Source organism: Lolium rigidum, chromosome 6 (assembly GCF_022539505.1).
Source record: "Lolium rigidum isolate FL_2022 chromosome 6, APGP_CSIRO_Lrig_0.1, whole genome shotgun sequence".
NCBI classification, from domain to species: domain Eukaryota; kingdom Viridiplantae; phylum Streptophyta; class Magnoliopsida; order Poales; family Poaceae; genus Lolium; species Lolium rigidum.
This window is the reverse complement of record NC_061513.1, coordinates 218,090,143-218,102,036: the sequence shown is the minus strand read 5'-3', so window position 1 is coordinate 218,102,036 and position 11,894 is coordinate 218,090,143.

Below are 11,894 nucleotides of genomic sequence, written 5' to 3'. Positions count from 1 at the left end.
TTCCTCGCCATGCACACAGAGATCTGTGACAACAATATTCACGAGCAACTTCAAAATGATATCGTTGAGCATATATGGAGGGTCAAAGGATTATCAGCAAATGCCGCGACGCTTTGATCTAGCCCCACTTATTATATTTGTTTAGTTGTTTTATTGTTTGTTGTATTTTAATTTGAAAATAATTTAGCAAACATATTTATTTGTATGTTATGTTTAATAAAATGGTTGTGTTTTAGAATATTGTATAAGGACGTGGCTCGGGAGCGACATCCTCCAAACGCGACACGAAGAAAACGCGTTTCCCAAACGCTAAGAGCATCTCCAGTCGCGTCCCACAAAGGGATTTGGGGCGCGCCGGACAAAAAAACGTTCCCAGCCACGTTCCCCAAAGCCTCTTTTTGTCCGGCGTGGCCCGATATGGTGTTCGGCGCCCCGAGCCCGTCCCCGCTACACATGGGACGCTCCGGGCACGCCGGACACAACAAAATGCGAGGCGAGGCGTGGCGGTACCGACGCGTCAACGACTCACGGACGGACGGACGCTCAACCGCCGCCTACCTAGGGACGATGCAGTTGCCAGGAAGTGGAACCATCGCATTGGTAACCGCGTTGATCGAAGCGCGAACCTGCGGAATGGAGCGCGAACTCTTCGGAAGAGCAACCGCATGTCTCTTCGATATCTGTTTGATACATCCCAAACGTATCTATAATTTCTTATGTTCCATCTACTTTTATAATGATACTCACATGTTTTATACACATTATATGTCATTATTATGCATTTTCCGGCACTAACCTATTGACGAGATGCCGAAAAGCCGATTCGTTGTTCTAGCTGTTTTTGATTTCAGAAATCCTACAAAGGAAATATTCTCGGAATTGGACGAAATCAACGCCCAGGGTCCTATTTTTCCACGAAGCTTCCAGAAGTCCGAGGGAGAGACGAAGTGGGGCCACGAGGTGGCCAGACAACAGGGCGGCGCGGCCCAAGCCCTGGCCGCGCCGGCCTGTTGTGTGGGTCCCCCGTGACGCCTCCTGACCTGCCCTTCCGCCTACTTAAGGTCTTCGTCGCGAAACCCCCAATACCGAGAGCCACGATACGGAAAACCTTCCAGAGAGGCCGCCGCCAATCCCATCTCGGGGGATTCAGGAGATCGCCTCCGGCATCCTGCCGGAGAGGGGAATCATCTCCCGGAGGTCTCTTCATCGCCATGATCGCCTCCGGATCGATGTGTGAGTAGTCCACCCCTGGAGTATGGGTCCATAGCAGTAGCTAGATGGTTGTCTTCTCCTCATTGTGCTATCATGTTAGATCTTGTGAGCTGCCTATCATGATCAAGATCATCTATCTGTAATGCTACATGTTGTGTTTGTTGGGATCCGATGAATATTGAATACTATGTCAAGTTGATTATCAATCTATCATATATGTTATTTATGTTCTTGCATGCTCTCCGTTGCTAGTAGAGGCTCTGGCCAAGTTGATACTTGTGACTCCAAGAGGGAGTATTTATGCTCGATAGTGAGTTCATGCCTCCATTAAATGCGGGACGAGTGACGGAAAGTTCTAAGGTTGTGGATGTCGTTGTTGCCACTAGGGATAAAACATCGATGTTTTGTCTAAGGATATTTGTGTTGATTACATTACGCACCATACTTAATGCAATTGTCCGTTGTTTACAACTTAATACCGGAGGGGGTTCGGATGATAACTCTGAAGGTGGACTTTTTAGGCATAGATGCATGCTTGGATAGCGGTCTATGTACTTTGTCGTAATGCCCCGATTGAATCTCATAGTACTCATCATGATATATGTATGTGCATTGTTATGCCTTCTTTATTTGTCAATTGCCCAAACTGTAATTTGTTCACCCAACATCTGTTTATCTTATGGGAGAGACACCACTAGTGATCTGTGGACCCCGGTCCTATTCTTTACATCTGAAATACAATCTACTGCAATTGTTCTTTACTGTTCTTTGCAAACAACCATCATCATCCACACTATACATCTAATCCTTTGTTACAGCAAGCCGGTGAGATTGACAACCTCGCTGTTACGTTGGGGCAAAGTTCTGTGATTGTGTTGTGCGAGGTTCCACGTTGGCGCCGGAATCCCTGGTGTTGCGCCGCACTACACTCCGCCACCATCAACCTTCAACGTGCTTCTTGGCTCCTACTGGTTCGATAAACCTTGGTTTCTTTCTGAGGGAAAACTTGGTACTATACGCATCACACCTTCCTCTTGGGGTTCCCAACGGGCGTGTGCTTTACGCGTCATCAAGCATTTTTTCTGGCGCCGTTGCCGGGGAGATCAAGACACGCTGCAAGGGGAGTCTTCCACATCCAATCTCTTTACTTTGTTTTTGTCTTGCTTTACTTTATTTACTGCTTTGTTTGCTCTCTATATAAAAAACACAAAAAAATTAGTTGCTAGTTTTACTTTATTTACTGTCTTGTTCTCTATATTGAAAACACAAAAAAATTAGTTACTTGCATTTACTTTATTTAGTTTGCTTTATTTACTACTACTAAAATCGGTACTGTTGAGAATACTAAGTTGTGTGACTTCAGTAGCACAAATAATAATGATTTCTTATGCACACCTATTGCTCCACCTGCTACTACAGCAGAATTGTTTGAAATTAAACCTGCTTTACTGAATCTTGTTATGAGAGAGCAATTTTTCGGTGTTAGTTACGATGATGCTTGCTACCCATCTTAATAATTTTGTTGAACTATGTGAAATGCAAAAGTATAAGGATGTAGATGGTGACATTATAAAATTGAAATTGTTTCCTTTCTCCTTAAGAGGAAGAGCTAAAGATTGGTTGCTATCTCTGCCTAGAAATAGTATTGATTCATGGACTAAATGTAAGGATGCTTTTATTGGTAGATATTATCCTCCCGCTAAAATTATATCTTTGAGAAGTAACATAATGAATTTCAAGCAATTAGATAATGAACATGTTGCTCAAGCATGGGAGAGAATGAAATCTTTGGTAAAGAATTGCCCAACCCATGGACTAACTACTTGGATGATCATCCAAACCTTTTATGCAGGATTGAATTTTTCTTCGCGGAACCTATTGGATTCAACTGCTGGAGGTACCTGATACGTCTCCGACGTATCGATAATTTCTTATGTTCCATGCCACATTATTGATGATTTCTACATGTTATATGCACACTTTATGTCATATTCGTGCATTTTCTGGAACTAACCTATTAACAAGATGCCGAAGTGCCGGTTCTGTTTTCTGCTGTTTTTGGTTTCAGAAATCCTAGTAACGAAATATTCTCGGAATCGGACGAAATCAAGACCCAGGTTCCTATTTTTCCACGAAGCTTCCAGAACACCCGGGAAGGACTAGAGGGGGGCCACAGGGGCCCCAGATGATAGGCCGGCGCGGCCCAGGCCCTGGCCGCGCCGCCTTATGGTGCCACCGCCTCGTCGCCCCTCCGACTCCGCCTCTTCGCCTATTTAAAGCCTCCGTCGCGAAAACCCTATTACGAAGGACGAAACCCACAGAAACCTTCCAGAGCCGCCGCCATCGCGAAGCCAAGATCTGGGGGACAGGAGTCTCTGTTCCGGCACCCTGCCGGAGCGGGGAAGTGCCCCGGAAGGCTTCTCCATCGACACCGCTGCCATCTCCACCGCCATCTTCATCACCGCTGCTGCTCCCATGAGGAGGGAGTAGTTCTCCATCGAGGCTCGGGGCTGTACCGGTAGCTATGTGGTTCATCTCTCTCCTATGTACTTCAATACAATAATCTCATGAGCTGCCTTACATGATTGAGATTCATATGATGATGCTTGTAATCTAGATGTCATTGTGCTAGTCAAGTGAGTTTTACTTATGTGATCTCCGGAGACTCCTTGTCCCACGTGTGTAAAGGTGACAGTGTGTGCACCGTGTGGGTCTCTTAGGCTATATTTCACGGAATACTTACTCACCGTTATGAATGGCGTAGTGAAGTGCTTATTTATATCTCTTTATGATTGCAATGTGTTTTGTATCACAATTTATCTATGTGCTACTCTAGCAATGTTATTAAAGTAGTTTTATTCCTCCCGCACGGTGTAATGGTGACGAGTGTGTGCATCCGTGTTAGTACTTGGCGTATGCTATGATCATGATCTCTTGTAGATTGTGAAGTTAATTATTGCTATGATAGTATTGATGTGATCTATTCCTCCTACATAGTGTGAAGGTGACGGTGTGCATGCTTTGTGTTAGTACTTGGTTTAGTCGTGTTGATCTTTCTTGCACTCTAAGGTTATTTAAATATGAACATTGAATTGTGGAGCTTGTTAACTCCGGCATTGAGGGTTCGTGTAATCCTACGCAATGTGTTCATCATCCAACAAGAGTGTAGAGTATGCATTTATCTATTACTGTTATGTGATCAAAGTTGAGAGTGTCCACTAGTGAAAGTCTATTCCCTAGGCCTTATTCCTAAATATCGCTATCGCTGCTTGTTTACTCGTTTTACTTGCGTTACTACTTGCTGGCGTTACTACTGCTGCGTTACTACTGCTCATACTCATTCATACCACCTGTATTTCACTATCTCTTCGCCGAACTAGTGCACCTATTAGGTGTGTTGGCGACACAAGAGACTTCTTGGTTTGTGGTTGCAGGGTTGCATGAGAGGGATATCTTTGACCTCTTCCTCCCTGAGATCGATAAACCTTGGGTGATCCACTTAAGGGAAACTTGCTGCTGTTCTACAAACCTCTGCTCTTGGAGGCCCAACACTGTCTACAAGAATAGAAGACCCGTAGACATCAGTACCTTTATGTCCATTACTTTGGGGGCGGCAACAAAGCTTCTTGATGATATGATGATAAATTACTCTGAATGGTACACGGAAAGAGCTCCACAAGGTAAGAAGGTAAATTCTGTTGAAGAAACCTCCTCCTTGAGTTATAAGATTGATGCTATTATGTCTATGCTTGTGAATGGCAGATCTAATGTTGATCCTAATAATGTTCCTTTAGCTTCATTGGTCGCCCAAGAAGAACATGTTGATGTGAACTTCATTAAAAATAATAATTTCAACAACAATGCTTATAGGAATAATTCTGGTAACAACTATAGGCCATATCCTTCTGCTAATGGTAATAGTTATGGTAATTCTTATGGGAATTCTTACAACAATAATAGGAGTGTACCCCCTGGTCTTGAAGCCATGCTTAAAGAATTTATTAGTACACAAACTGCCTTTAACAAATCTGTTGAGGAAAAGCTTGATAAAATTGATATTCTTGCTTCTAAGGTTGATAGACTTGCCTCTGATGTTGATCTTTTAAAATTGAAAGTTATGCCTAATAAGGATATTGATAATAAGATTGTCACTACAGCAAATGCCATCCAAGTTCGAATTAATGAGAATATTAGATTGATGGCTGAATTGCATGCTAGGTGGGAAAGAGAAGAAAATGAAAAACTAGCTAAAGAGAATAATGTAGCTAAAGTTTGGACTATTACCACCACTAGTAATGTTAATGATTCACATGTTGCTACACCTCCTACTATCAATGGTAAAATAATTGGTGTTGGCAATGTTACTACTCCTAGTGTAAAGCGTGCAAAATTGTATGAAACTGCTAAAACTGCTGAAATTTTTCAAAATATTGGGGACGATGATCCCATTGCTGTAGATCATAATGGTTTATACTTTGATGATTGTCACATCTCTGAAGTTATAAAGTTCTTACAAAAGCTTGCTAAAAGTCCCAATGCTAGTGCTATAAATTTGGCCTTTACAAAACATATTACAAATGCTCTCATAAAAGCTAGAGAAGAGAAACTAAAACTTGAAACCTCTATTCCTAGGAAGTTGGAAGATGGTTGGGAGCCCATCATTAAGATGAGGGTCAATGATTTTGATTGTAATGCTTTATGTGATCTTGGTGCAAGTATTTCTGTTATGCCTAAGAAAATTTATGATATGCTTGACTTGCCACCATTGAAAAATTGTTATTTGGATGTTAATCTCGCTGATAATGCTATAAAGAAACCTTTGGGGAGGATTGATAATGTTCGTATTATGGTTAACAATAACCTTGTCCCCGTTGATTTTGTTGTCTTGGATATTGAATGCAATGCATCTTGTCCCATCATATTGGGAAGATCTTTTCTTCGAACTGTTGGTGCTACCATTGATATGAAGAAAGGTAATATTAAATATCAATTTCCTCTCAAGAAAGGTATGGAACACTTCCCTAGAAAGAGAATGAAGTTACCTTATGATTCTATTATTAGAACAAATTATGATGTTGATGCTTCATCTCTTGACAATACTTGATACACACTTTCTGCGCCTAGCTGAAAGGCGTTAAGAAAAGCGCTTATGGGAGACAACCCATTATTTTACTTCTGCACTTTATTTTATATTTGAGTCTTGGAAGTTGTTATTACTGTAGCAACCTCTCCTTATCTATATTTTAATGCATTGTTGTGCCAAGTAAAGTCTTTGATAGTAAAGCCAATACTAGATTTGGATTGCTGCGCAGGAATAGATTTCTTGCTATCATGAAATTGAGCAGTAGTCTCTGTAGAAAAAGTAAAAAAATCTGCCAATTTACGTGCGTGATCCTCAGATATGTACGCAACTTTCATTCAATTTGGGAATTTTCATCTTAGCAAGTCTGGTGCCACTTTAAAATTCGTCTTTACGAACTGTTCTGTTTTGACAGATTCTGCCTTTTATTTCGCATTGCATGTTTTGCTATGTTTGATGGATTTCTTTGTTCCATTAACTTTTAGTAGCTTTGTGCAATGTCCAGAAGTGTTAAGAATGATTATGTCACCTCTAAATATATGAATTATGCACTGACCCTCTAATGAGTTTGTTTCGAGTTTGGTGTGGAGGAAGTTTTCAAGGGTCAAGAGAGGAGGATGATACAATATGATCAAGAAGAGTGAAAAGTCAAAGCTTGGGGATGCCCCCGTGGTTCATCCCTGCATATTTTAAGAAGACTCAAGCGTCTAAGCTTGGGGATGCCCAAGGCATCCCTTCTTCATCGACAACTTATCAGGTCACCTCTAGTGAAACTATATTTTTATTCCGTCACATCTTATGTGCTTTACTTGGAGCGTCTGTTTTTTTTTTGTTTGAATAAGATCGAATCCTAGCATTCTTTGTTTGGGAGAGAGATACGCTCCGCTGTTTCGTATGAACACATGTGTTCTTAGCTTTATCTTTAATATTCATTGCGAAAGTTGGACTATTTCATTCATTGTTATATGGTTGGAAACGAAAAATGCCGCATGTGGTAAATGGTTTAATGTCTTGAATAATTCGATACTTGGCAATTGTTGTGCTCATATAGATCATGTTTAAGCTCTTGCATCATCTACCTTGTACTCATTAATGAATAACTACATAGTGTTGGAGATATGCCCAAGAGGCAATAATAAAATGGTTATTATAATATCTTTGTGTTTATGATAAATGTTTGCATACCATGCTATAATTGTATTAACCGAAACATTGATACATGTGTGTTATGTAAACAACAAGGAGTCCCTAGTAAGCCTCTTGTATAACTAGCTTGTTGATTAATGGATGATCATGGTTTCGTGATCATGAACATTGGATGTTATTAAAAACAAGGTTGTGTCATTAGTTGAATGATATAATGGACACACACCCAAATGAGCGTAGCATAAGATCAAGTCATTAAGTTCATTTTGCTATAAGTTTTCAATACATAGTTGTCTTAGTCCTTCGACCATGAGATCATGTAAATCACTTACACCGAAGGGTACTTTGATTACATCAAACGCCATTGCGTAAATGGGTGGTTATAAAGATGGGATTAAGTATTTGGAAAGTGTGAGTTGAGGCATATGGATCAATAGTGGGATTTGTCCATCTTGATGACGGATAGATATACTCTGGGCCCTCTCGGTGGAATGTCGTCTGAATAGCTTGCAAGCACATGATTGGATCATGAGAGATGACATACCGCGGTACGAGTAAAGAGTACTTGTCGGTAACGAGGTTGAACAAGGTATGGTGATACCGATGATCAAACCTCGGACAAGTAGAATATCGTGTGACAAAGGGTATTGGCATCGTATGTAAATGGTTCAACCGATCACTAAGTCATCGTTGAATATGTGGGAGCCAATATGGATCTCCAGATCCCGCTGTTGTTTATTGCTCGGAGAGGAGTCTCGACCATGTCTGCATAGTTCGCGAACCGTAGGGTGACGCGCTTAAGGTTCGATGTCGCATAAGTAGATTTGAATATGGTATGGAGACGAAGTTAGTTCGGAGTCTCGGATGGGATCCAGGACATCACGAGGAGGTCCGGAATTGTCCGGAGAATAAGATTCATATATGGGAAGTCAATTTCCGGGGTTCGGGAAAAAGTCCGGTATTTTGACCGGAGCTTCTAGAAGGTTCTAGAGGGCCACCGGTGGGCCCACCACCCCGGGAGAGGCCACATAGGCGCCACATGGCATAGTGGGTCCTACCCACCATGACATGTGGGCCTAGGCCGGCCCCCCCTTAGAGATAAGATCTATCTCTAGTTTAAATGGTTTAAATCTAGAGATAAGATCTATCTCCTAAAATAAATGGTTTAAATTAGGAGATAAAGGGGAAAACTTGGGGGGGGGGAGTTTTCCCCCCATGTGGCCGGCCAAAGGGGGTAGGTGGGCCCTAGGGGAAACCCTAGGCCGACCCCCCACCTATATAAAGAGGGGAGGGGGTGGCCGGCCAAACCCCCCATCCATTACCTCCTCCTCTGGCCGCCTCTCCCTCCACCATACGGCCGCTCCGGCTTAGGCGAAGCCCTGCGGTTTTCTTCCTCCACCTCCACCACCACGCCGTCGTGCTGCTGGACTTTGGAGGAGATCTACCACACCTCCGCTGCCCGCTGGAACGAGGAGAGGAAGGAGCTTCATCGACACCGTACGCGCGACCGAGTACGGAAGTTACGCCGGATTGCAGCATCGGGGACGATCGTCTACACCAACAACGAGATTAATCTCGTAGGCTTTGGAATCTTCGAGGGTTAGTCTCATCTCCATCTCGTTGCTTCGATCTTGTAGATTAGATCTTGGGTGTTCCATAGATTAGATCTATTGGTTTTATTCGTCATGCGGTAGGAAATTTTTTGTTTTCTATGCTACGAACCCCATCAGTGGTATCAGAGCCATGTCTATGCATAGATCTGTTGCACGAGTAGAACACAATGGTTCTGTGGGCGGTGATGCTCTTGTTGCTTTAGTTTGTGTACTTTGCTTCTTGCGGGATGGTGGGATGAAGCGGCCCGGGCTAACCTTACATGACCGCGTCTCATGAGACTTGCTCCACACTTGACATGCAACTTGTATTGCATAAGTGGCTTTGCGGGTGTCTGTCTCTCCCACCATAGTGAAGATTGTAATTTACACTTCTATTGTCAACACTAGTACCACCGTTGTGGTTCATGTTCGTAGGTAGATTGGATCTTACTCGAAAACCCTAAACCACGTAAAATATGCAAACCAAATTAGAGGCGTCTAACTTGTTTTTGCAGGGTTTGGTGATGTGATATGGCCATGATGTGATGATGATTATATTTGATGTATGAGATGCTCATTATTGTATTATGGCAACCGGCATGAGCCTAATGGTTGTCTTTAATTTTTGTTAAAGACCTGCGTGTCTAATCATCATGTAATAGCTTTATTTCAAGTAGTTGTTATAGTAGCTATAAGTGATGGACAACCATGAAGCGGCGCCACCGACCTTGACGCCTTCTCTGGTGATGATGGAGATCATGTCCGTGCTTTGGAGATGGAGATCAAAAGCACAAGAAGAAAGGCCATATCATATCACACATTATGAATTGCATGTGATGTTAATCCTTTTATGCATCTTATTTTGCTTAGATCGCGACGGTAGCATTATAAGATGATCCCTCTCACTAAATATCAAGATAATAAAGTGTTCATCCTTAGTATGCACCGTTGCTAAGACTTGTCGTTTCGAAGCATCTCGTGATGATCGGGTGTGATAGACTCTACATGTGCATACAGCGGGTGCAAGCCAGTTTTTGCACACGCGGATACTAAGGTTGCCTTGACGAGCCTAGCATGTACAGACATGGTCTCGGAACACGGGATACCGAAAGGTAGAGCATGAGTCATATGAATGATATGATGAACACTTTGAGTGTTCGCCTTTGAAGCTACATCTTTTCTCGTGAAGATCGGACTTGGTGTAGTGGATTTGGTTCGTGTAATCACTAAGACAATGCGAGGGATGTTGTTTTAAGTGGGAGTTCACCTAGTTAATTTCAGAATTAAAATTGAACTCAATTTATCATAAACTTAGTCTAAACTCTTTGCAAATATGTTGTAGATCATGGTGTCCCCCTCCATCAGTTTTAACCAGTTCCTAGAGAAAGAAAAGCTTAAGAGCAACGGTAGCAACTTCACCGACTGGTTCCGTCATGTGAGGATTTTCCTCGCTGGTGGAAACCTGCAATATGTGCTCGATGCACCGCTGGGTGCCCCACCTGCAGAAACTGAATCCGATGAAGTAAAGAATGTTTACGAGACTCGGAAAATTCGGTACTTGATACGTCTCCGACGTATCGATAATTTCTTGTGTTCCATGCCACATTATTGATGATACCTACATGTTTTATGCACACTTTATGTCATATTCGTGCATTTTCTGGAACTAACCTATTAACAAGATGCCGAAGTGCCGATTCTTTGTTTCTCGCTGTTTTTGGTTTCGAAATCCTAGTAACGAAATATTCTCGGAATCGGACGAAATCAAGACCCGGGTCCCTATTTTCACCGGAAGCATCCGGAACACCCGAGAAGGACCGGAGGGGGCCACGAGGCCACCCGGACCATAGGCCGGCGCGGCCCAGGCCCTGGCCGCGCCGCCCTATGGTGTGGCCACCCCTTCGACCCTCCTGCGCCGCCTCTTCGCCTATATAAAGCCCCTGGATCGAAAACCCTGAGGCGAAGAACCACGATACGAAAAACCTTCCAGAGCCACTGCCATCGCGAAGCCAAGATCCGGGGACGGAGTCTCTGTTCCGGCACCCTGCCGGAGCGGGGAAGTGCCCCGGAAGGCTTCTCCATCAACACCGCTGCCATCTCCACCGCCATCTTCATCACCGCTGCTTGCTCCCATGAGGAGGGAGTAGTTCTCCATCGAGGCTCGGGGCTGTACCGGTAGCTATGTGGTTCATCTCTCCCCTATGTACTTCAATACAATAATCTCATGAGCTGCCTTACATGATTGAGATTCATATGATGATGCTTGTAATCTAGATGTCATTATGCTAGTCAAGTGAGTTTTACTTATGTGATCTCCGGAGACTCCTTGTCCCATGTGTGTAAAGGTGACGAGTGTGTGCACCGTGTGGGTCTCTTAGGCTATATTTCTGCAGAATACTTATTCACTGTTGAATGGCATAGTGAGGTGCTTATTTATATCTCTTTATGATTGCAATGTGTTTGTATCACAATTTATCTATGTGCTACTCTAGCAATGTTATTAAAGTAGTTTTATTCCTCCTGCACGTGTGCAAAGGTGACAGTGTGTGCACCGTGTTAGTACTTGGTTTATGCTATGATCATGATCTCTTGTAGATTGCTATGATAATATTGATGTGATCTATTCCTCCTACATATGCATGAAGGTGACAGTGTGCATGCTATGCTAGTACTTGGTTTAGTCTTTTGATCTATCTTACACTAAAGGTTACTAAAATATGAGCATTATTGTGGAGCTTGTTAACTCCGGCATTGAGGGTTCGTGTAATCCTACGCAATGTGTTCATCATCCAACAAGAGTGTAGAGTATGCATTTATCCGTTCTGTTATGTGATCAATGTTGAGAGTGTCCACTAGTGAAAGTC